This window comes from Brienomyrus brachyistius, chromosome 20 (assembly GCF_023856365.1).
Source record: "Brienomyrus brachyistius isolate T26 chromosome 20, BBRACH_0.4, whole genome shotgun sequence".
NCBI classification, from domain to species: Eukaryota; Metazoa; Chordata; class Actinopteri; order Osteoglossiformes; family Mormyridae; genus Brienomyrus; species Brienomyrus brachyistius.
In genome coordinates, this window is record NC_064552.1 from 17,352,988 (window position 1) to 17,376,553 (window position 23,566).

Here is a 23,566-nt window from a genome sequence, read left to right on the forward strand (position 1 = left end):
TTGGAGAGTGCATTCGACCGTGTCCCTCGGGGAGTCCTGTGGGGAGTGCTCCGGGAGTATGGGGTTCCGGGCCCCCTTTTAAGGGCGGTTCAGTCCCTGTATGACCTGTGCCAGAGCCTGGTCCACATGGGCGGCAATAAGTCGGACTTGTTTCCGGTGAGGGTTGGACTCCGTCAGGGCTGCCCTTTGTCACCGATTCTGTCTATAGCTTTAATGGACAGAATTTCTAGGCGCAGCCAGGGCGTTGAGGGTGTCCGGTTCGGTGACCTCAGGATTAGGTCTCTGCTTTTTGCCGATGATGTGGTTCTGTTGGCCTCATCGGACCGTGACCTTCAGCTCTCACTGGAGCAGTTCGCAGCCGAGTGTGAAGCGGTTGGGATGAGAATCAGCACCTCCAAATCCGAGACCATGGTTCTCAGCCGGAAAAGCGTAGAATGCTCTCTCCGGGTTGGGGATGGGGTCCTCCCCCAAGTGGAGGAGTTGAAGTATCTCGGGATCTTGTTCACGAGTGGGGGAACGATGGAACGGGAGTTCAACGGGCGGATCGGTGCGGCGTCAGCAGTCATGTGGGCGCTGCATCGGTCTGTCATGGTGAAGAGAGAGCTGAGCCAAAAGGCGAAGCTCTCGATTTACCAGTCAATCTACGTTCCTACCCTCACCTATGGTCATGAAAAATAAAAAAACATATGGTTCTGTACTGTGCTTGAATAAAACAGACACATTCCTTAGTGTGTTCTGTCTGTATAATAGTCTGAAAGGCTGCTGATGGCTGCATATTCACGGGCTGGGGTGGGGGTGGGGGGCAGTCACAATGACACGTGAATGTGTCATTAACTTCTCTGCTTGGCCACAATGAAAAGAGATGTTTGCAGGGGATCAAGGTGAGGTTGTTTTCTTAACATAAGAATACTGAACCAATGGTCAAGCAGGGTGGTGGTAGTATCATGCTGTTTTACTGACAGTACTTTACATTACTACGTTGCACAAAGAGGATGGAATAATGAAGTAGCACTAGATAGATAGATTGGGAATTTTTTTGTCATAGTACCAGACTCAAAAAGAGGAACATAAAAGAAACACAGCATAATCAGTATTTACTGTAACCCTTTGGAGTGTGAGGCCTCTCACCCACTTTCAAAGTAGTCTGACATGCCTTAACATTTTACAGTTTTTCTGAATTGCTAAAACACGTTTCCTAAAATCTCCTCTCCTTTAATCAAACCACTAAGCACAAACCCTAAAATTCAAGCTAAACTCACAAAAAAATGAAAACACTACCAGTCAAAATAGTTTTTGGCATGTAAATTAGAAACTGTAAGACTATAATAAAAAAAAAGTATGGTCGTCTACTATGACTGATAACTAATATGTAACGTTTGCCGTATTCAGTCCTCCAGAAAAGTTACTGGAAAGAACAAAGCCATAAAATGTACCCAAATCACAAAATGGTTTGGAGCGCAAAAACAATTGGTGTGCATCGTTGTCTATGTACTGGGCATTGCAATTCATTAAACACACATCTCATTAGAAATGCCCCACCTTACTTCTGTTAAAAACTGTTAAAGCCAGAAAGTTGAATATGAGGCTAACTTAACTGCGGTAACATTAAGGCTGAGGTATACAGTCTGTGTGAATGGTTGCGACAGAGGTGAAAGGCCATGAAAAATACTTTTTTCTTTCATTATCGGTAGTCAAACAGTAAAAATAGTAAAACAGGTATAAACAGGCAAAATAAATACAATAAATAGGTGTCAGTAATGACAAAAAATATTAGGGGAACTCAGCAAACCGAGCAAAGTGGCAAACATAGTATGTCTTGATGCAACCGAACCAAACATCAGTGTCAACAATAAATGCACAAAATATAGCCTGCGTGCAATAAACTGTAAGGATGTTATATAAGTTCTTATGTAGTGCTTTTGAATGATTACTTGAATATGATTTGCGAATTGACGGAATACAGGGTTATGCAGGGCCGTGCAGAGATGTTTGAAGGGGCACATAGAACCAAGCTAAATAACGACCCACATTTATCAGGAATCTAATATGGAATTGCATCATACTCACTGTCATCGGGTGAGAACAATGCAAAGCAAACGTAGCTTATGTTTTACCTGATGGGGCACGATGTTGCTGTTGAGGGGTTGCTGCTGCCCCTGCTGCTGATAGTGCTGGACGGCAGGGCTGTGTTGTGCACATACAGTGACGTTTTACACATTCTCCAGAATACTGTACATACTACGGCCACAAGTTTGCATCATGGTGCTGATCCAGAATCCTTCCCTTATCATGTATTCATTGTGCTATAATAATAAAGCAATAAGAATAGAAAATATACAATAATGTATTTATGATGATTCAGTTTGCTTGACTATCCACTCTGTGCAAGGCAGCAAGCTTATTAAATGTTTAAATTGTAGTGGTACAATAATTTTGCTTCTGTAAAATCTGCATTTTGTCATATTTGAAATATAAATCTAATACACTCTGTATATAATTATAATTTTCTTTAAAATACAGTGTGTGTTTTTATATCGTAATAGTCCATAATTATGTAGATATGCATGTTAGATAGTTTTTAGTGAAATATAAGCCCTCCAGAAAGGCAGGGGAAAGCCTGGTAACTTACTTTAAAACAAAATATGTTCCCTAAAATGGTGGACAGAGTTAGACCCATGACACTCTCACCCAGTTAGCTAGCGGCTAATGACCACCACTACTTGTGCAGTTAATAAAAGGACAGGTAATGTTTTGTCGCGCTGTTGCACACTGTGCAGACACAGCATTCTCATTTGTTTCAATTCGTCAGTTGCCACAAGACAATTTAAAGTGTACATAATCACCTAATACTCCTGTCTGCGATAGACAATAGTGTACGCTGTACACCTTTACTGGTTTTTGTTGCATCACTCTGCGTCTCCCAAATAATTTCTGTGTTTCCCCTACAGCTCTGCACCGCCCAGCCAGCAAAAAATGCACGTGCTCTTTGCGAGCTTGTTCCCGGCTCGTAACCAGCGCGCTCTGCCGTCAAGGGTGAGCATTGGTTAATGGTCATCATGTGACTGATGCAAGCTAGATATTTTTATTTAGCAAAATTGAGATTAATAGTGGGGCGGCATGGTGGTGCAGTGGTTAGCACTGTTGCCTCACGCCTCTGGGACACGGGTTTGACTCTCCACCTGGATCACATGTGTGTGGAGCTTGCATGTTCTCCCCATGTCATCGTGGGTTTTCCTCCGGGTACCCTGGTTTCCCCCCCACAGTCCAAAAACATGCTGAGGCTAATTGGACTTGCTAAATTGCCCGTAGAGATTGAATGGTGTGTGAGTGTGTCCTGCGATGGGCTGGCCCCCCATACTGGGTTGTTGCCAGCCTCATGCCCATTGCATCCGGGATAGGCTCCGGACCCCCCGCAACCCAGTAGGATAAGCAGTTTGGAAAATGGATGGATGGATGATAAAATTAACGTATGCTATTAACGTCTTATAGCATTAAAATACATTATTAACGTCTGTTTCCAATGTTAATAATATGATTTAAATCGATCACCAAAATAATAAGTATATATGTAATGGAGCGTTTGTGTGCCGAGTAGGTATATTCAAACCACTGTGGGGAGTTCGGTTAGAACTCTGATATAACCGCAAACAGAATCTGGATGACTCAAACTTCTTTTAATGAAGACTCTTATTTGCGAGTTTTCGGCAACCGTTATCACTTATTACGTGTAAAATAGTGTGTGGTCTGTGAACATAAATAACATACAGTCGGGCTCGGCTTCACAGGCCATCCATGTGGTGGACACTTCACATGGGTCCATTCGGCTGACGTCATACATATCCAGATGAGCGAGTCCTCGCGTGATGTCATCAACTGGGTTGTCTCCTGCTGTCAGCTCCTGGATCTCCGCAACTCGAGTACCCACAAATACTTTGTCGCGACATGAATCCGACAACACCCATGTAAGGACAGTCAGTGAGTCAGACCACAATGTGCAGCTACGGATGGGAAGGGTTAGTTCAGTGGATATAACCTTGTAAAACTGCGCACCTGTGAGGGCTGCACACAGCTCCAACCGTGGAATGGACTGCTGCTTCTGGGGTGCGACGCGGGAGCGTGCCGCAAGAGAGGAGACCTCGATGTCGCCCCTTTTAGCCTCAGTCCTGAGATAAGCAACAGGTCCATATGCCTGCTCTGAGGCATTGCGAAACACATGAATGTCTCTCATACGGCTGGAGTTGTCCATTTCTGGGCTGGAGTAACACCTGGGTAATGCTATCTTTTGCAGGTGTTCCAGCTCTGCCTCCCAGGTATGCCGTGAGTGCAGCAGTTCCTCTGGTAGATGGGGATCATCCCACTCCCCTTTCTTGTCCCACAGGCGCTACACAAATATCTTTGCTTGTGTTGTATAGGGTACTAAGTAGCCAAGAGGGCCATATCAGCTAATAAGAACTTTATATACGTTTCTCATAGTGGCTACGGAATACTCAACATGACAATTCTTCCAAAATTCAGTTCCAAAACATACGTATTTTAAAGTGCGTGTTTATAATTCAACCACATGAATTCAGTTAACTTAATTTAGCTTCAAAATAAATTTGAAAAGAAGAAATTCAGTTGAAAATATTCCATGTGTTTTATTCGCATCTTTATTATTCAAGCAGTAATATTCAGTCGTCTTATTTGTGCTTTACAATATTCAGTCCCGTTATTTTCGCTGTTTCAAATACGCTGCCAGAATTTCAGTGGTTTAAAATACGGTCCAAAATTCAACCCTCTACATCCAGGACCAGCAGGATGACTAATAGAATGCAGATAGAGTTCGTCTAACTGCTGTCCAAAATGGAGCCAGCGGGAAATACAAGTACTGATTGACTTGGCAGCAGATTTTTGTTGATTGTGTTATTTATGTTTCTTGTCGTTTACTAGTCAATCCGATAACTTATTGCGCCCCCAAGTAATAGGTTTTTATGTAAGTACTTCGCTAGCTGCATTAATTATCACCAAACTTATCTTGCTTAACGTAAGATGCCTGCGGGCACCTACAAGGTCCGTTAGCTTGCAAGCTGGCCAGCTAGGTAGTTGGGATGGGATAGTACTCGACTTGGAGACTGACAGGGCCGCAATGTCTGCGATGACACCAGAAGGGACCTTAAAAGGACTTTTTGAAAGTATGATATGCCTAATTAATTAAGGAAAAGACGGTGAAGATGAAACGGCATCCGACTGGGCTGGGCCGTAAAATATCGTGTCGTGTTTATGAACATTCATATTGTCATCAGTGTATAGTTGTCAGGATTCGCGGGTGCGGACGGGTAGGCAGGCAGGGAAGAACGAAATAGGTAGCCGAAAGCCGGGGAAAACTGGGGATTTATTAAGGGGAAGACGGCTACGGGGAGACCAGGACATCGGAACGCTACTAACATCAATGATGGACAAAAGGCAGGGCAAGACGTGGACTGATATCCATATCCTCTTCTCATGACTAGCATTAACTGTTTTGACTGTTTGGACGTCTTTCTTCATCTCCTGAATTTCTTGAAAAAGAAATTCGGACTGCTCTTTTAGAGCTTCAATAGACTCTGTATTCTTTGTTATAACTGTGCAAGACTATTGGTACTTTAATTTTGATTGCTATCATTCTCATGATATTTTCCTGCAGCTCAGATAAACTAGGTTCACCTTTTCCTTTTTTAGGGAGTGCTGGTGACTGTGACGCCTGACTCGTCCGCTCCTCATGTGTGCCACGCCCCCTGATTACCCATGTGTGCTTCCCCGATTGTTTCCAGCCCTGTCCGGTTATGTTGCCCTGCTTTATTGTATTTAAGTCCTGGTCTCCCCTGTTTCCATGTCTGTCATTGATGGTTGTTTCGTGGTGTTTTTTAGTGGATGTCCGTGCCTGTCCCTATTAAACCCTCATTTGCCCCGATTCCTGCCTGCCTGCCTGTTTTTGGATCGCTCGCGCTTCCTGAGCGATCTTCCGTCCGGCTCGTCTCGCCGTTACCGTGACAGAATGACAGACCGAAAGAAAAAGAGGAAGCAGAGGAAAGGAAAGCCCCAGCCGGAGCCCATCAGCCTGGGCACGTGCTCCCTCGCCCACTCCTGGCCTCTCGGAGAGGAAGAGAGAGAGGAGCTCGTCCGGGCCTCCATTCCTGAACCGCTCCCCATGGGAGCCTACTACCTGGCGAGGCTCGGGGCTTCCAGCGAGGACGAGGAGGACACACCCTTCTCGTTCCCTGAACTAGAGCCGATCACTCTGGACCAGCTACCGCCCCTGAGCCGGTATAATTACCGACCCGAGCGTATGGCGAATTGGGGGGGTTTTAGGGCTGTCAGGGACTCGATCCCTCGAGTACCCCGGGTCCCGAAGAGGACCGCGCCCGTATCCCCTTCCCGGGACTTCCCAGTCCCGCCACCGCCGGTTGTCCCTCCAGAGGCGCCTCCCTCATCCCTGCCAGAGGCAGTGACCACTCTGGCAGGCAGGTTTTTCGCCCTCCAAGGGCTCAAAGGTAGATGTTGCTAATGACTAAGGGTTATCAAAGCCAAAGTTGCTTAGGTAAACATTGTCAAGTAGGTATTAGGTGAGAAAACCAAAAGATCTTGATTCAGCCCCACAAACACACGAATGCACCGGCCGCCATCTTAAAAAGTACAACACTAGTACTCCATATTCAAATAGTCCCATTAAAAACTACAGCCCCCAAACATCAAACTGCATGCTTCTATGTCACCTACACTTCATTAAGCAATATTAACACAAGTAACATGTTTCATCACTTAAAGCCAATCTAACTTTTTAAAAATAAAGTCTGTTTCAACTGGACTTTTACCTAAGTAAAACAAACATTTTATGTTCTAGTTTTCTTAAAACTACTGAAACAAATAATTGGCTACACTGCAGTTCCGCTGTTTTGTTTGGCACCCCTGCGTGTCCTGCATTGTGTGGAAAAAACCTGAAGGCTGAGGAATGTTATGTAACACAGCTAGAATGTAAAAACTCTCTCTGGTGTAATTCACTGCGTAAAACCAATGGTGCTAAGTGTGGTGTCTTCTTCATAACACTCCCTGATGTTTGTGTCCGTGACCATGAGATAGGGTGGGCTGCTTTTCTTCCTTCCTTTGACTAGTATTCCTCCTAAATTGTTCATCTGTATTTGCTGCATTGGTACTTGTTGATGTGCGTGTGCCTTGTGTCACGATCGCCGTTTAACGGGAGCGGCGGACGGGCAGGAAACAGGCAAGGCAGGCAGGATACGGGGAAATACGGGGATTTATTAGGAACACGGGGTGCAGGAAACATCTCACGCAGACGGACTTCAATGACGGACACTGAACTCTAGTAAGACATGGACTCAAATAGACAGGACTGATTGAAAATAATCGGACACAGCTGGGTACGATCAGGGAAGCACACGTGGATAATCAGGGGGCGTGGCACACACGGTGGTCGGACTGTCCGGGACCTCCTCGGGGACTAGGGCAGGAAAGTCTGGAGCTGGGTCAGGGACAGGAGTGGGGCCAGGAACAAGAGCCCCAGGGGGCACAGTCATTTGAGGCAGAGGGAGCGCCTCGGGTTCTAGGGCCGCAGGGGGCAGCGGAGGCGGCTGCTCGGGCTGCGCAGGAGCTACGGGCGACGAAGGCGGCTGCTCAGACGCTGTAGCAGGAACCCAGGACTTTATGCTCAGCCCACTGCTGTTAACTCCGATGACTCACAACTGAGCAGCAATGCACATTTCGAATCACATCATCAACATCAGGCTGATGACAAGACTGTGGGTCTCGTCAATAAAAACGGTGACTCAGCATACAAAGAGGAAGTGTGATGACTATCGGACTGCTGCAGAGCCAACAACCTGTCTCTGAATGTTGACCAAAGAAATGGTTGTTGACTTTAGAAGAACACAAAGCACAGAGTGACCACTCTCTGCTGCACATCGATGGCTCATCTGTGGAGATCGTAGAGAGTACCAGATTCCTTGTTGTCCATCTGGCGGAGAATCTCACCAGGTCCTTCAACATCAGCTCCATAGTAAGGAAAGCACAGCAGCACCTCTACTCTCCACGGAAGCTCAGAAAAGCCCATCTCCCATCCTCACACTCTATTGGGGAACTGTTGAAAGCACCCTGAGCAGCTGCATCACAGTCTGCTTTGGGAACTATGTCGCCTCAGATCGCAAGTCCCTACAACAGATAGTGATGACAGGTGAGAAAATCATTGGAGTATCTTGTTAGAGAAATATGTACTTTTTTTATTATCATTTTGCTAGACGCTTGGAAACAACACCCTGCCGCAGCTTGATCTTAATTGAGCAATAACACGTCTCAAGAACTGTCGCTTGAATATTTCCACCCCATATATGGTGACAAACAATGTTCAATGTCAGTTGCATATCCTGTTTGTGTACCTCAATAAAAGACACTGCGAGGGGAGTTCCTTTTTCGAAGTTGGCCGAGTTCGACTGAGAGGCTGACACCTCGAGGTCAGGACCGGGCTTCCCTTTGTAAGGAAAAGTGGTAAAAATGCCCCAAGGTTCTTGGTTGATCATTTGAATGCAGACAATGTTAGGAATTTATGATCATGGGGGAAGCCAGGGAGAGAATGGGGGTTCCAGTTGGCACCACTAGGGTGATAAGGATAAGATAAGGTGATAAGAATTTAATTACAATGATCATAAAAGTCTCTACCCTGTTCTGTCCTGTCCCCGTCTCAGGATCCTCACACTCCAGGGGGTCACTCTTTATATGTAAATTCACTCACAACACCTACACACAACACCTTGGTGGGGAGGGCCTTTTTGGGTATAAAGGGGGGTGAAGAACTGTCTTCAATTTGTGTCTGAGCTGCCTTTCAGTACCCGGTGTGTCTCTACACTGTATTACATTGTATTATTTTTGCTGTTCAATAAACCATCATTTTGCTGAAACTGCGGAGACTCTGCAAGTGGATTCCCTACACCTTGCAGCAAGTAAAACGTCATCACAGCTGTCTGTGTTGTTCTGTGTTCAGAGACTGGTTTGTTTCCAGCGCATCTTCAGAAGAAGATAACCCTAACATATCTCTCCCCTCCATCACGGATATTCACACCACACACTGCATCCGCAAAGCCACCACCATTGTGGATGACCCCACCCACCCCTCACATTATCGTTTCACCCTCCTGCCTTCTGGAAATAGGTCCCGGAGCATTCGGGCCTTTACAGCCAGACTCAAACAGCTTTATCCCCCATGCCGTCAGACTACTGAACTCTCAGGGACTAATCTGATACCACACACACATACACTCATTAACACACTTTATTATTTAACTACTATTTTTTTATCTTATTGTAGCCATGTTTACAGTTACTTTTATTTATTTTTATTGCTACCTCATTGCACAACCAAACTGCACCTTATCAGTATTGGGTTTACTGTGCTGTTTGTGCTCGTTGGTGTCAGTTGTCCTCTCTTTTTGCACTGTCCTGCAATGTTTGCACAGTTTTTGCTCATTATGCACCATACAGTATGTTGCTAGGTTGGTATGTGTTAGTCTTGTGTTAATTTAAGTAGCACCTTGGTCCGAGGGAAACAGTTTCTTTTGTAACTGTACTATACTCAACTGTGTAAAGTTAAAAATAACATTAAAGACCTACTTGACTTGACTTTTACTGATAACAGGTGCTAAAGTGAAGTGACTTGCTTCTGGGAAAGATCTCCAGCTGAAATTCTCTACAACAATTATGGGAGAAATATGGGAAGGACGCGGCGTCAGACCTGCCCCAGTGGGACGAATGTGGTTTTCCTAGAAACAGCAGCTTCAGTCCCAATCAGATAAGCCAGATGCGTTTGAAATTAGAGGAACAGGATCAGACTGGTTGCTCAGGTATTAATGTGGTAGAACTAAAACGGAGACAAATTGGAAGGTGTTTCAATTGTGGGAAAATGAGACAAAGCAGGCAGAGGAGATGCGGGTGGCAAAAAAGCATGAGATAAGGAATGCAGAGAATGTGGATGAGGGTGAGACTCCTGTGAAAACTGTGTATTGAAAATTAGGGCCACAGTATTGTCATCCATCCTGTCAGGGTATGTGGAAATACACTGAGGGTAAATGGCCTAATGCAGGAAGTGTATTAATCCTATAACATCCAGCTGATTCAGGCTGTTGGGACAGTGTGGGACTGCACTCTTCTGGCTGGGACCTCGAATAAATGAATGAATGTTACATGTATACAGCCCTTTTCTAAGATACACAAAGAGCTTTACAGAGGAAATGGGGAGCCACTTCAACCCAAAGGTGAGGCAGCAGGAGAGGGGGCCCAGGCAGAGAGAACAGCCAACAAGAGGGGTGCTTCCACAGACAGGACGGGGGCCCCGGCAGACCAACGCTGACGACTCCTGGGACCAAGTCAACAGAGCAGCTGTTGTCATTGTGACTCACCCTCATACATCCATCCATCCATTGTCCAAACCGTTTATCCTACTGGGTCGCGGGGGGTCCGGAGCCTATCCTGCAAACAATGGGCACAAGGCAGGGAACAACCCAGGATGGGGGCCAGCCCATCGGAGGGCACATTCACACACCATTCACACACCATTCACACACACATGCACTCCTACGGCCAATTTAGCAAGAGAGAACATGCAAACTCCACACACATGTGACCCAGGCAGAGACTCAAACCGGGGTCCCAGAAGTGTGAGGCAACAGTGCTAACCGCTGCACCACCATGCCGCCCCACTGTTGGTTACATGTGTACATATTTTGTCTGATCTCTTCACCACCAGGTGGCAATATAGCAGCTCCAGAGTTGTTGATGGCTAGAGTAAAAATAAAAACACAGTAGCACAGAGGTGTAGCTAAAAATTCTGGGCCCCTGACAGAATGTCACCTTGCGCCCCTCTATCGAATTTTACATACTGGGAGAGAGATTTGTTGAGCCATCTTCCAATCTAATCCAATCCAGCTTTATTTAAAAAGCACTTTAAACAACCTTATCGACCAAAGTGCTGCACAAAGGAATAAATAAAAATATTCACAAACTTAAAAACGAATTAAAATAAATTTAATAAAAACCAAAACATTAAATGTAAGTAAATGGCCATTAATAAAATAAAAATATTATATTAATAATTATTTATGAATATATAAAAATTTATATTAATAAAGAAAAGGCTAAGATTGAAATAAAATTTACTATTAAAGTTAATATCTCACAAGGTGTCCAAGGAGAAGAGATGAGTTTTAAAAAGAGATTTAAAGATTTAAAGAGAAGAGGCCTCTCTAATGTGAAAAGGCAAATCATTCCACATTTTAGGAGCTGCGAATGCAAAAGCTCGATCCCCTCTAAGCTCACGCTGAGTCTTAGGAACCATCAGGAGCAGCTGATCAGCTGACCTGAGAGAGCAGGTGGGGGTGTAAGAGTGAAGCAGCTCACAGAGGTCAGGTGGAGCAAGACCCTTGAGGGCTTTAAAAGCAAATAACAGAATTTTAAAATGAATCCTAAAATGTACGGGCAGCCAGTGGAGTGAGTCTAAAATGGGGGAGACATGCTCATATTTCCATGTGCGGCAGTATTTTGAACCTTCTGGAGGTGAACAATAGTGGAGCCTCTAACCGCAACATAGAGGGCGTTACAGTGGTCCAAACTAGTACCGACAAAAGAGTGGATTACTGTCTCAAAGTGCTGCCTAGAAAGAATTGGCTTTATTTTGGCCAACTGCCTCAATTGTAAAAAGCTTGACTTGACAACTGATCTTATCTGCGTGTCAAACTTAAGGTTGGTGTCGACTTTAACCCCTAGGTGTGTGATGACTGGTTTACAATATTGTTCCAAGGAACCTAAAATTACAGTGGAGGTCAGAGGAGTGGAGTTACCAAAAACCAACACTTCTGTCCATTACCTCCCCACTTCCTTGTTAGTTACATTATTTGTTCTGCATTACTGTACTGCTTTGGAGCCTTTTGATATTAAGGTGAATAACACAGTGAAAAAAGAGACAGATGCATTGACAGCAGTTGTGGCCACACTTTGGACTGGGAGTGTAAGAGCAAAGGAAACTGAATCCACTATGTTCTGTCCTGTAAATTTTTATTAAACAACACATGACACACATACGAGTCCTGTTTTAACTTTCAGGGCTGATGGTCTGCAGCCTGGCTTGTGGTCTACAGTGCAGCGCAGGTGCAGTCACTGTGCTGAGCCCGGCGTTATAGTAATGATGCAGCCTTTCACACTGACCAGTGAGAAATAACCTTGAAAATGACTGTGCTCTTTGTGGTTCTCCTTTTGGAAACATCTTACCACCAAGCAACAGACATTTGACAACAGACTTCTACTCATCAATTATCAGAAATGTCATGCAGTAATCAGAGGTTAGACGGAAAAAATGACTTTTGTATTTTTCATCTTTTATCTTGGAGCAAACAGTTTTAATTGATGTACATGAGAGTAAATGGTGAATCAGTTTATTTGCTTTCTAGCTTTCTAGCACTTGGCTACCCAACCATTCATCAGTATGTGACCACTGCCATCTGGCTGAGTAAGTCTACTGTAATACTATTATTACAGTAGTATTATTAGTATTATTATCAGCTTATTGTGAGAATGGGGTGTGGGAAAAATGTCTTAAATGCAGACTGGTTACGGTGATCAGGAGCTTACTAATGAAAATGAGAAGAGCAAAGGGTTTGAACATCATAGTGGTTCCACTTGTTTTGAATCAGCCAGTGAGAAACTGACAAAGGGACCGGAAACAGGGAGGTACATGCTACAGAGCAGGCTGATCTGATTGGCTGTTCACACAGGTTTGCACGGCACTGCAGTGATTTACATTTTAATTTTTCTGGGTGTCTGTTAGCTTAACCCTAATAAATCAGTTTCACTTGTTGGATTTCCACTTATGGTCCAGCATGGTGGTGCAATGGATAGCACTATTGCCTCACACTTCTGGGAGCTGGGTTTGAGTCACGGCCATAACACCATGTGTGTAAAGTTTGCATGTTCTTCCTGTGTTGTTGTGGGGTTTCCTCCAGGTTCTCTGGTTTCCCCCCCCCCCCCCAGTCCAAAAACATACTGAGGCTAATTGGAGTTACCAAATTGCCTGTAGGTGTGACTGGTATCTGTGCCCTGCGATATGCTGGTGGCCCATGCTGGGTTGTTCCTTGCCTCACACCCATATCCTCCAGGACAATGTACGCTACTGTAATACAGAATTGAGATCTTGCAAGTACAAGTATGAGTACGTTGGAGGGCACGTCAGAGGCGGAAATGCTGTAGGTGACGTCAGACGCCGGAGACTTGGCGGAAAATCTGAATGAACAGCGAGGGGAATTTGGAATCTCTTGTGGAATATATCGACTGGTACTTCAACATTATAGTCATGAAGAAGAACGCAGATGCATCTTCTCCAGCCAAAAGCGAGACACCGTCCTCCAAAAGAAGTTGCCCGGCAGACTCCCCTGGCACAGCATCGCCGACTGGTAAAGACTTTGCCGACATCCTGGATTCAATCGACAAACGATTGTCCAGCTTCGACGAGAGGTTGGCTGTCGTCGAGATTCTACATCAGGAATTCAAATCCCCGAGGGAATCTTTGGAATTCAACCAGCAGCAGGTGGAAACACTCGCTGCTGAAAACACCTCACTATGGGACTCGGTTAAGTCTCTAACTGAAAATGTGACCCATCTAAATGAAGAAAATAAAAAAATAAAAGAGACTGTCGTCGATCTACAGGCCTGTAGCATGAGAAATAACCTGGTGTTTTCAGGCATCCCAGAATTACCGTCAAAACCTTTATCAAGAACCACCTGAAGCTTTCAGAGGACACTGAAAAACATCTGCTTTGAGAGAGTCCATCGGCTGGGAGCCAAGAGGCCTGGTGCACTGAGACCGTATCCTATTGTGGTTAAATTTGGATATTTTAAGCAGAAGGAGCAGGTGAAGAGCCGCGGCTGGGAGCTGAAAGGAACAGACTTTGTCGTAAACGACCAGTTCCCCAAAGAGATCCTGGAGCGACGCAAAGTTCTGTTCCCAATCCGACGCAACTTTATTTAGAAGGGTTCCCGAGCTCTCATCGCCGTAGACCAGCTCTACGTGGATGGGCAGCTGTACGGCGACCCCAGTACCACTCCCTGGTAGCCAGCTTAAACTACAGGCAGACGTTTTATTACAAGAGACTCATAGACCTGCCAAAGGATGAACTTAAAACACCCGAGTTTCCCAATGTGTTCTCAGCCTGCTATAACTCTAGGCAAAGTGGGCACTAGGGGGCAGCGTGTGGCTCAGTGGGCTAAGCCTGTATCCTTGTAATCAGAAGGTCGCAGGTTCGAACCCAGCCTCAGCACGTCTGCGGCTCCTTGAGCAAGACCCTTAACCCCCAGCTCCCTGGGCGCCACTATGAGTGGCAGCCCTTCGTGGTCAACTTACTCCACAAAGAGCAAGTTGAGGAGGCGTAAAGATTATTGATCCCCTGTAGGGAAATTAAGTTATTTATTTATTATTATTATTATTATTATTATTATTATTATTATTATTATTATTATTATAATAAAGAGGGGTAGCAATTCTAATACATCTATCCACCCATCCATTTTTCAAAGCGCTTATCCTACTGGTTCGTGGGGGGTCCGTAGCCTGTCCCAGAAGCAATGGGCAAGTGGCAGAGAACAACCCAGGATGGGGGGCCAGCCCATCGCAGGGCACACTCACACACTATTCACTCTCACACGCACACCTAAGGGCAATTTAGCAACTCCAATTAGCCTCAGCATGTTTTTGGACACTGGGGGGAAACCGGAGTACCCGGAGGAAACCCCACGATGACATGGGGAGAACATTCAAACTTCACACACGTGACCCAGGCAGAGACTCGAACCTGGGTCACCCAGGTGTGAGGCAACAGTGCTAACCACTGCACCACCATGCCGCCCCCATGGAACACCATAATACTCAAAATTAAATTAATAAAAATATCCATCCATCCATCCATTTTCCAAACTGCTAATCCTACTGGGCCGCAGGGGGTCCGGAGCAACAGTGCTAACCACTGCATCACCATGCCTCCCCATTCTAATACATAAAAATGTCAATTTCACAGTACTCAACACAATTATAGATCCACAGGGTAGATTTATAATCATTAAATTATCTATACTTAACAAAAAGTTATGTATTGTTAATATATATGGTCCAAATGTTGATAACCCCTCATTCTTCCACGTTTTCTTTACCGCACTCTCTGAACACCAGGACTGCGCACTTGTTCTTGTGGGCGACCTCAACTTTGGACTAAATAAAGAAATGGACAGGCTCAGTACAGCTGCTCAGCGCAATTGGGAATCCACAAACATAGTTAAACAGCACATGAGTATGACTATGGACTTTGCGATGCATGGCGTTCTCTTCACCCCACCCGTAGGGAATATACTTTCTTCTCACATGTCCATCACTCTTACTCTCATCTGGATTATTTCCTAGTCAGTAGCTCTCTGCTGAGTGACATTTCAGACACAGAGATACACCCTATAGCTGTCAGCGATCATGCTCCTGTATCTTTAACCCTAATAAATAAGAAGGCCATTCCACCAAGTAGAAACTGGAGATTTAATACATCATTGCTTAAAGATGGAGATTTTATTAACTATTTTAAAAAAAGAGTGGGCTTTATATTTAGACTATAATGACCTGCCTGGAACATCAGCATCTGTTCTCTGGGAAGCAGGCAAAGCTGTGATGAGAGGTAAAATAATCTCATTCTCATCACATAAAAAGAAGAGAAAACAAGTGTATCCAGGACTTAGAAGAAACCATGTGTCACGGGAAGGTTCGGGTGGACAGGCGATCGTGCGGGCGGTGGTTCAGAAAACCAGGCTGACGAGCAGGATCGGGGTAATCGGGGTTTATTCGGGAAAGGGAGACACGGGAGACAAGCGAGGCTAGATACGATCAGTTAAAAATAAATATGGAAAAAAACAACTATATGTGCTGTTAAAGACTGAAATGGGGATACAGTATATGACCCTGACAGAAAAAACAGCACTTTCAGGGACTTTTACAAATCTTTATATTCACCACAGATAAACCCATCTAAAGACGAAATTGATCAGTTTCTTGATAGTATAACCCTTCCGAAATTATCAGACAATCAAGCGATGGCACTGGATTCTCCGCTGACACCAGGTGAACTCCAGGAAGCCCTGAACGGTATGCCCAATAAAACGGCTCCAGGTCCAGATGGATTTCCAGCAGAATTCTATAAAGAATTCTGGACAATTCTGGCATCAACATTCTGCAGAATGTTGCAAGAAACCAGGGAAAATGGTCGGCTACCACCAAATATGAATTCTGCAAACATTAGTCTCTTGCTAAAACCAGGCAAAGATCCTACAGTATCTACCAGCTATCGTCCAATATCCCTTATAAACGTTGACCTTAAAATAATCTGCAAAGCTCTCTCAAAAAGAATAGAGAAGTTAACCCCTCTCATAATTCATCCTGACCAAACTGGTTTCATAAGGGAGGCACTCATCAACAAATACACGTAGATTACTTAATCTAGACATAGACTATTCATGCAATAAAAACCTTCAAATTACAATACTGTCTCTAAATGCAGAAAAAGCATTCGATAGAGTTACAGTAACTGGAATTTTTTATTTGCAGCTTTATGCAAATTTGGTTTCAGAAACTCTTTCATAAACTGGTTAAAAATATTATATAGTTCACCAACAGCATGCGTCAGGACGAATGACTAAACATCCTCCAGTTTCTGTCTCAAGAGGGGCACCAGCCACGGATGTCCTCTATCCCCCTCATTGTTTGCGATTTTTATTGAACCACTAGCAGCAGCAATTAGACAGGCTACAGTGATTAAAGGCATTAAATGCAGGAATGTAGAACATAAGGTAAGACTTTATGCGGATGATGTGTTACTTTTTCTCCAGCATTCACAAACCACTCTTTCTGAGGTAATTACATTAAACCTCCCCCCTTTGAAAAATATACACTGCTTAAAAAAATTTAAGGAACAATTTTTAATCAGAGTATAGCATCAAGTCTATTAAACTTCTGGGATATTGATCTGGTCAGTTAAGTAGCAGAGGGGGTTGGGTCAGTGATGGTCTGGGGAGGCATATTCATGGAGGGCTGCACAGACCTCTACAGGCTAGACAATGGCACCATGACTGCCATTAGGTATCAGGATGAAATCCTTGAACCCACTGTCAGACCTTACGTTGGTGCAGTGGGTCCTAGGTTCTTCCTGGTGCACGACAATGCTTATTCTCAATCGGCTAAACAAGGGATCTGGCTTTATGATACAAGCCCCGGAAAGCGTCAGATAGCTTGAATGAGGCATATGTGACCCTCAGTAAATCCATCCAATTTACCCAAAATTGTTTGTATATTTCTAATATACTGTTTAAAAGATGATGCGGAAGTTGCTGTATTTGCATTTGGTACTGTATTTGTAACGCAGTTGTCTCACGGGCGACCTTGTTTGCTGCCCTCCAATCAGGATGCGGCGCGCGGAGCGAGCGAATTCAAAAGGAAGGGGAGGCGCCGCCATTATTCCATCAGGCTGCAGCGGTCAGCAGATATTACAGTCGCGGTTTTAATTATGGCTGAAAGCGACGCAGGACAATATCGTTAAGGGAAACCACTTTCTAGTTACTAACAAGAGGAAGCATCTGCGGCACGGTAAGGCGTTTGTGGGGAATAGGTTCGTAGCTGTGACTGCTAATGTACCGAGCTAGTTGTTTTGGACATGGTTTTAAATGCTCGTATTGCAAGAAGACATACACATGGGGTAATATGGGTATTCGAGCGATCGAGACAAATCATGCATCAGGGAAACACAAACGCTATGAGTCCTCAAAGACGACTTCACTGCCCATCCAGAACTACGTTCAGTGTGGGTCTAGTCCGCCAGATACTGCTTTGGAAGTTCAAACCACCGCCGAAGTTACAGCTTTGGAGGTATTGTGTTCGACATCTTTTTCTGAGTTTTCAACAACAGCAACACTTACAGTACGGCCGAAGTGCTTTAGTCTCTATACGCGGTGAGCCAACTTCATTTGTACAGAGCCAATAGTGAAATACACACAGTGTTTCGATCGATGTTCCCGGATTTAGTCATAGTAAAGTTGTTCACCTGCGGGAGGGATAAGACCGCATATATATCTATATTAGTATTACACCGTTCGTCCATCGTGAGCTAAGGTCAGCTGTGAATGAGGACAGCTTTGTAATTATGTTCGAGATAATGTTCGAATGTAGCCCATCTTTTAATAATAATTGTGTATATGCTTTTTTTTTTTCTTTTTGAGGTCTTGTGTCTTAATTGTGATGTTGAAGTCTGTGCAGCAACCCTGTTAAAAGTACTCAAGTCTCACTACTTTAGTGAGAGTAAAGGAGTATCCAGAACAAAAGAGTACTGGAGTAGCGTGTTGGTTTGCTAAATCAGAAAATTAACAAACCCTCAGTTGCGGGCTTTTCCGATCAACAGTACAGACAATTAAAGAACCGAATCTAAAATTAAAATATTCTCTCCAAATAAAACAAACATAATGTGCGCAAATAAGACCATGTGATTCGTTCGATTATCTCTCAGAACTTGGAAATTCCAAATTGAGTGACATCACGTCCGACAATCTCCCGTTCGAGCTACAGTGCCACAACTCGGAACAAACTTGGCTGCCTCCATGAATGCGCTGCTGTGTGATGTTGCTTTATATTTCAGCAGTTTTGGAGTAAGATTATTATTTCCGAGAGACAAACACACAAGAAACAGGAACTAGTCAAACCACATTAAAAGCTTTATAAAGTATTTTGGTACATTCATAGCGATATTCTTTTTTTGAGAAGCAAGCGAAATATAAACAAACCAGAAAACCTAACAAGTCTGGTAAAATTCTGATATTGCATGCTAGGATACTGTTTACGGTAACGATATGGTATTCTCTAAATCGATCATGTGCAATTACATTTATTAATAATTATAAACATTTTTAAGATTTGTAAAATAGAATTACTGATGTAAGTCATCATTTTAGGAGATTTAAACATCCATGTTGACTCCCCCACTTGTCGCCTTGCTGCTGAGTTTCTTCAATTGCTCGACTGCTTTAATTTAAAACAACTTGTTGATGTCCCTACACACAACAGGGGGCACACCTTGGACCTGGTCATCACAAACTCTGCTTCTCTCACTAACTTGCAGGTGTATGACCTAGGCGTCTCCGACCACAAGGTAATTTCTATGGAGTTGCCATCTCCTTCTAGCCTCACCAAGCCTGAACACAATATCTGCTTTAGGAACCTCAAAAACATCAACCCAGAACACGTGGCAGCAGACCTTCAGCATCTTTCCACAAATTTTTCATCAGCTGATGAAGCAGTGGACTACTATAACAGCCATCTGAGTAGCCTTCTGGACCACCATGCCCCTGTTAAAACCAGAGCTGTGACCTTCTCATGCTCAGCGCCCTGGTTCACAGATGGGCTTCGGAAAATGAAGACAGCAGGTCGGATTCTTGAGCGGCGCTATAAAGCATCTGGCCTTACCGTTCACAAGCAAGCCTACCGGGAGCACCAACAAAAATATTCGAAATCTCTCATAGAGGCAAGGTCGAAATTTTTTTCTGATGCCATCAGAAATAGTGTGGGAAATTCCAAACAGCTTTTCTCCACTGTTAACCATCTCCTCGAACTGCAACCCCTCCTCCCACTTACTGGCACCACAGCAGAGCAGTGCAACCATTTCATGGATTATTTCACATCCAAAATTGCACATATTCGCTCTGCCCTTTCCGGTCCTCAGATCCAAACCATTTCCTCAACATGTGCTATTTCTCAGCGCCTAAACTGCTTTTCTCTGGCTTCATCAGAAGTGGTGCAAAACATCATCAGGAAGATGAAACCCTCCACCTGTGCCTTGGACCCTTTCCCAACTTCCCTGGTGCAGACCCATATCACTATCTTAAGTCCCCTTATCACCTCTGTTATAAATAACTCTTCAAACTGGTCATATCCCATCTGTCTTAAAAAAAGCCATTATAAGACCACTTCTCAAAAAACACAACCTGGACCCAGAAGTCCTTTCCAATTATAGGCCCATCTCAAATCTCCCATTCATATCCAAAGTGATTGAGAAAGTAGTTGCCATCCAGCTGCATAACCACCTGAAACTCAACAACCTCTATGAAAAATTCCAATCTGGTTTCCGGACAAACCACGGTACAGAAACTGCACTCGTAAGAGTCTCAAATGATCTCCTGATGTCATCCGATGCTGGCTCTTCCTCCTTGCTTATTCTCCTGGACATATCTGCTGCATTTGATACAGTTGACCATGACATCTTATTAAATCGACTACATTCCACCTTTGGACTCACTGACATTGCCCTCAGCTGGTTTCAATCATACCTCGCAAACCGGATAGAGTACCTTGCTATGGGTGACTCCACCTCAAAGCCACACACAGTCTCCTGTGGCGTTCCCCAGGGGTCAGTTCTTGGCCCCATGCTCTTCATTCTTTACCTTTCTCCGCTCGGTCAGGTCATCAGCCGCCATGGATTTTTCTTTCACTGTTACGCCGACGATACACAGCTTTATGTAAATGCCACAGCGGCAACGCCACTCTCATCATCCCCATCTCAACTCACCGTCTGTCTGGAGGAGATAAAGGTTTGGATGGATCACAATTTCCTTCAACTCAACAGCTCCAAAACCGAGGCCATTCTGGTTGGCACCCCTCACCAGATAAAATCATCACCCATAACCAGTATCATCTTCTCTGGCTCTAATATCTCTCTCTCATCAACAGTCACAAATCTTGGCGTAAAAATGGATCCCCAACTCACCTTTGAATCCCATATCAACCATCTCTGTAAAACCTCCTCCTACCATCTCCGGAACATTTCCAAACTCCACCCCATTCTCTCCCTATCTGATGCCGAAAAGCTGGTCCATGCCTTTATCTCCTCTAGACTGGACTACTGTAATGCACTTCTCTTTGGGATACCTAGCAAGAGCCTGCAGAGGCTCCAATACATTCAAAACTCTGCAGCAAGGATCCTGATGAGAGTGCGAAAACATGAGCACATCACTTCCATTCTTCACTCACTTCATTGGCTTCCCGTCTCCGCCAGGATTGACTATAAGGATTTGCTTCTTACACACCAATGCGTCCATGGACATGCCTCCCCCCCCTACCTCAAAGAACTTATTAACCCACAACGCGCAACACGTTCTCCTCCGTTCTACGCAGGCTAACCTCCTCCACAAACCAAGAACCAATCTGAAGACTATGGGAGATGGGGCTTTCTGTGCTGCTGCTCCACGCCTATGGAATGCCCTCCCTGACTTCCTGAGGGCACCACAACCCACTGACTGTTTTAAAAAGCATCTAAAGACTTTTCTTTTTAACAAAACCTTTGGTTCCTCCACTTAGAGGTTTTAAATTTGTTTACTTTTAAACTATTTATTTTGTCTCTTTTTATTTTAACGTGTAGCCCTTTGAGATCCTGGGATGTAAAGGGCATTATAAATAAAATGTAGTATTATTATTATTATTATTATTATTATTATTATTATGTGTGTAAACCGCCATGCTGAAATAACGTCACAATCTCGGATATCTCAGATAGGAAAATTCTGTCCAACTTCAACGTCAGAAAGGAGGCATGTTTCCGATGGGATTTTTTTCATCCGAGTTCCGCCTCAGAGAGAGAATCGAACGCAGGTATATTACCTTTTTTAATAATCAAAAAACAACCACGGTACACCCATTGGGGAGATTTCATTGACTTACAGTTCGTGCGGATATGAGCTGCATGTGAGATATGTGGAAGGCAGGGCTAGCAGGCGGGAGATGGATGTCACTCTTCTCAGTGTAGAGAATAATAAACGGTATAGGAGAACTCCTTAGCTATAAGTACCATTACAGTGTCAGAATGTTAAGTGGTTCTTTTTATAATTAAACATGTGCCCCGTCAGTCATGTTTCTGTTGACGATCTTGGATATTTGTGCCGACGTCTTGCAGAAGAAAGTTTTAATATGTTGCCCAAAGTTAGGAATACTCCGTAATTTGTGTTTGCTTACATGTATGTACTCTAATTGTTTAGAAGTTGGAGTTTTGTTTAAATGTAAAATGCCTTATATTGGGTAAAAAAAAAAAATCACGTAATTAGGGCTGCAACGATTCGAGTAACTCGAATAACTCGATTACTAAAAATCTCGATGCAAATTCTTTGCTTCGATGCTTCGTGTAATCCGGACAACTATGTGCTGCTTAGTGATCAGCGTGTTTCACTCGGAGGATTAATACTGTCGCACAGTGCTTATTCTGCATTACGTGTAGCAGGGTTGATTTGATGGCGCAATGGAGGAAGACGGGGAAAATAGCGAGGACAGTCAGAGAAAGATGAAAAATGTCTGTCTAAAGTTTGGGAACATTTCAAACAAAAGAAAAGCGAAAATACTATACAGTGTGTCCATTGTAAAACCGAATTAGTTTACCACAATAGCACAACGTCAATGATTCAACATCTCAACAGAAAGCACCCAGTCTATGGAACCAGTCCACAGAGCGGAACCAGTATACAAAGTAAGCGTGAAAAGTATAACAAGATTCAGCCTAAGCAGCCCCTAGTTTTCCTCAGTAAAAACACTGTTAACACAACAGCAGTCAAAATGATGCTGTCGTAGTTTAACACGGAGCTGGAGCCTGTCTGTACACTAAGAGCAAAGAGACGGTTCCATTACAGAGATGGCGAACTCAGGTGGAGTGAAAGAAAACAACAGCAGTGCTTGCAATCGCTACTAAACCTTTACTGGTAAAGAGCTGGTGAGAGTCCGTAATCAAACCAGCTGTTAAGCTGAAAGGTGAAGAAAAGCCATGTTTTCAGCTTCATTAGTTGGAGTGATACCTGCAGCATGCAGGGGTGAGTCTAAAGGGAAGCATGGGGTTTACGCAACTAGATCTATTTCAAGGCTTTAGTAATATTATTTTGCAGATTTAGATTAATATGAATAGTATTACATAATTATGATATAAATATAACATAAAAATTACCCCCTGACAGCCTTGGGTTAGTGAAACTGAGACACTGAATTATCCAACCGCCACATGCTCCTTTAAAGGCTCACACACACACACTCATTCTGTAACACACTTAAACACACACAGATCTTACTCACATTCACTTACACGCACAAACATTCACTCATTCAGGAGATACAATCCTGTCAGGACTTTTTTACGCCTCCTACAAATGTACAAGAACAGAGAGTAAAGGCCATTTTAATTCATGCCTTAAAGATATATGTATACCTTTTCTCAGTAATTTTGACATCATTTTATTTTTGCTTTTTAGAAAGTGTTTTCTTTTAAAAAGCAAAACAAATATGTCCATAAATGCACTAAAAGGGTTTAGTTCTTTTGGCAGGGGTCTCTGCTGGCTATCCTACGTTCTCACGTGAAGAAAATCGTTCCCTACCACCTGTCAAATCCTAAAATGATCCAAAGGTTAAGCCTGTGTTCCCTATCTCAGCTGAATAACATTTGCTGTCAATTTATTTACCAGT

At 43.9% G+C, this 23,566-nt stretch overlaps 1 protein-coding gene across 12 annotated transcripts in view; it reads left to right on the plus strand.

Annotated features, from left to right (window-relative positions):
- LOC125715410 (zinc finger protein 239-like) overlaps nt 1-23,566 on the plus strand; it is a 253,618-nt gene that overhangs the window by 222,571 nt on the left and 7,481 nt on the right. The window contains exons 1-2 of one of the 12 annotated variants that reach the window (XM_048986888.1): nt 17,526-17,677; nt 21,623-21,721. The exons of 9 other annotated variants lie outside the window; for them this stretch is intronic. The gene's annotated coding sequence lies outside the window, so the exon portion shown is untranslated. Of the gene's footprint in view, nt 1-17,525; nt 17,678-21,622; nt 21,722-23,566 lie in introns of those variants that run through there. 2 more of the 12 variants (XM_048986886.1, XM_048986887.1) reach the window with 2 other exon arrangements.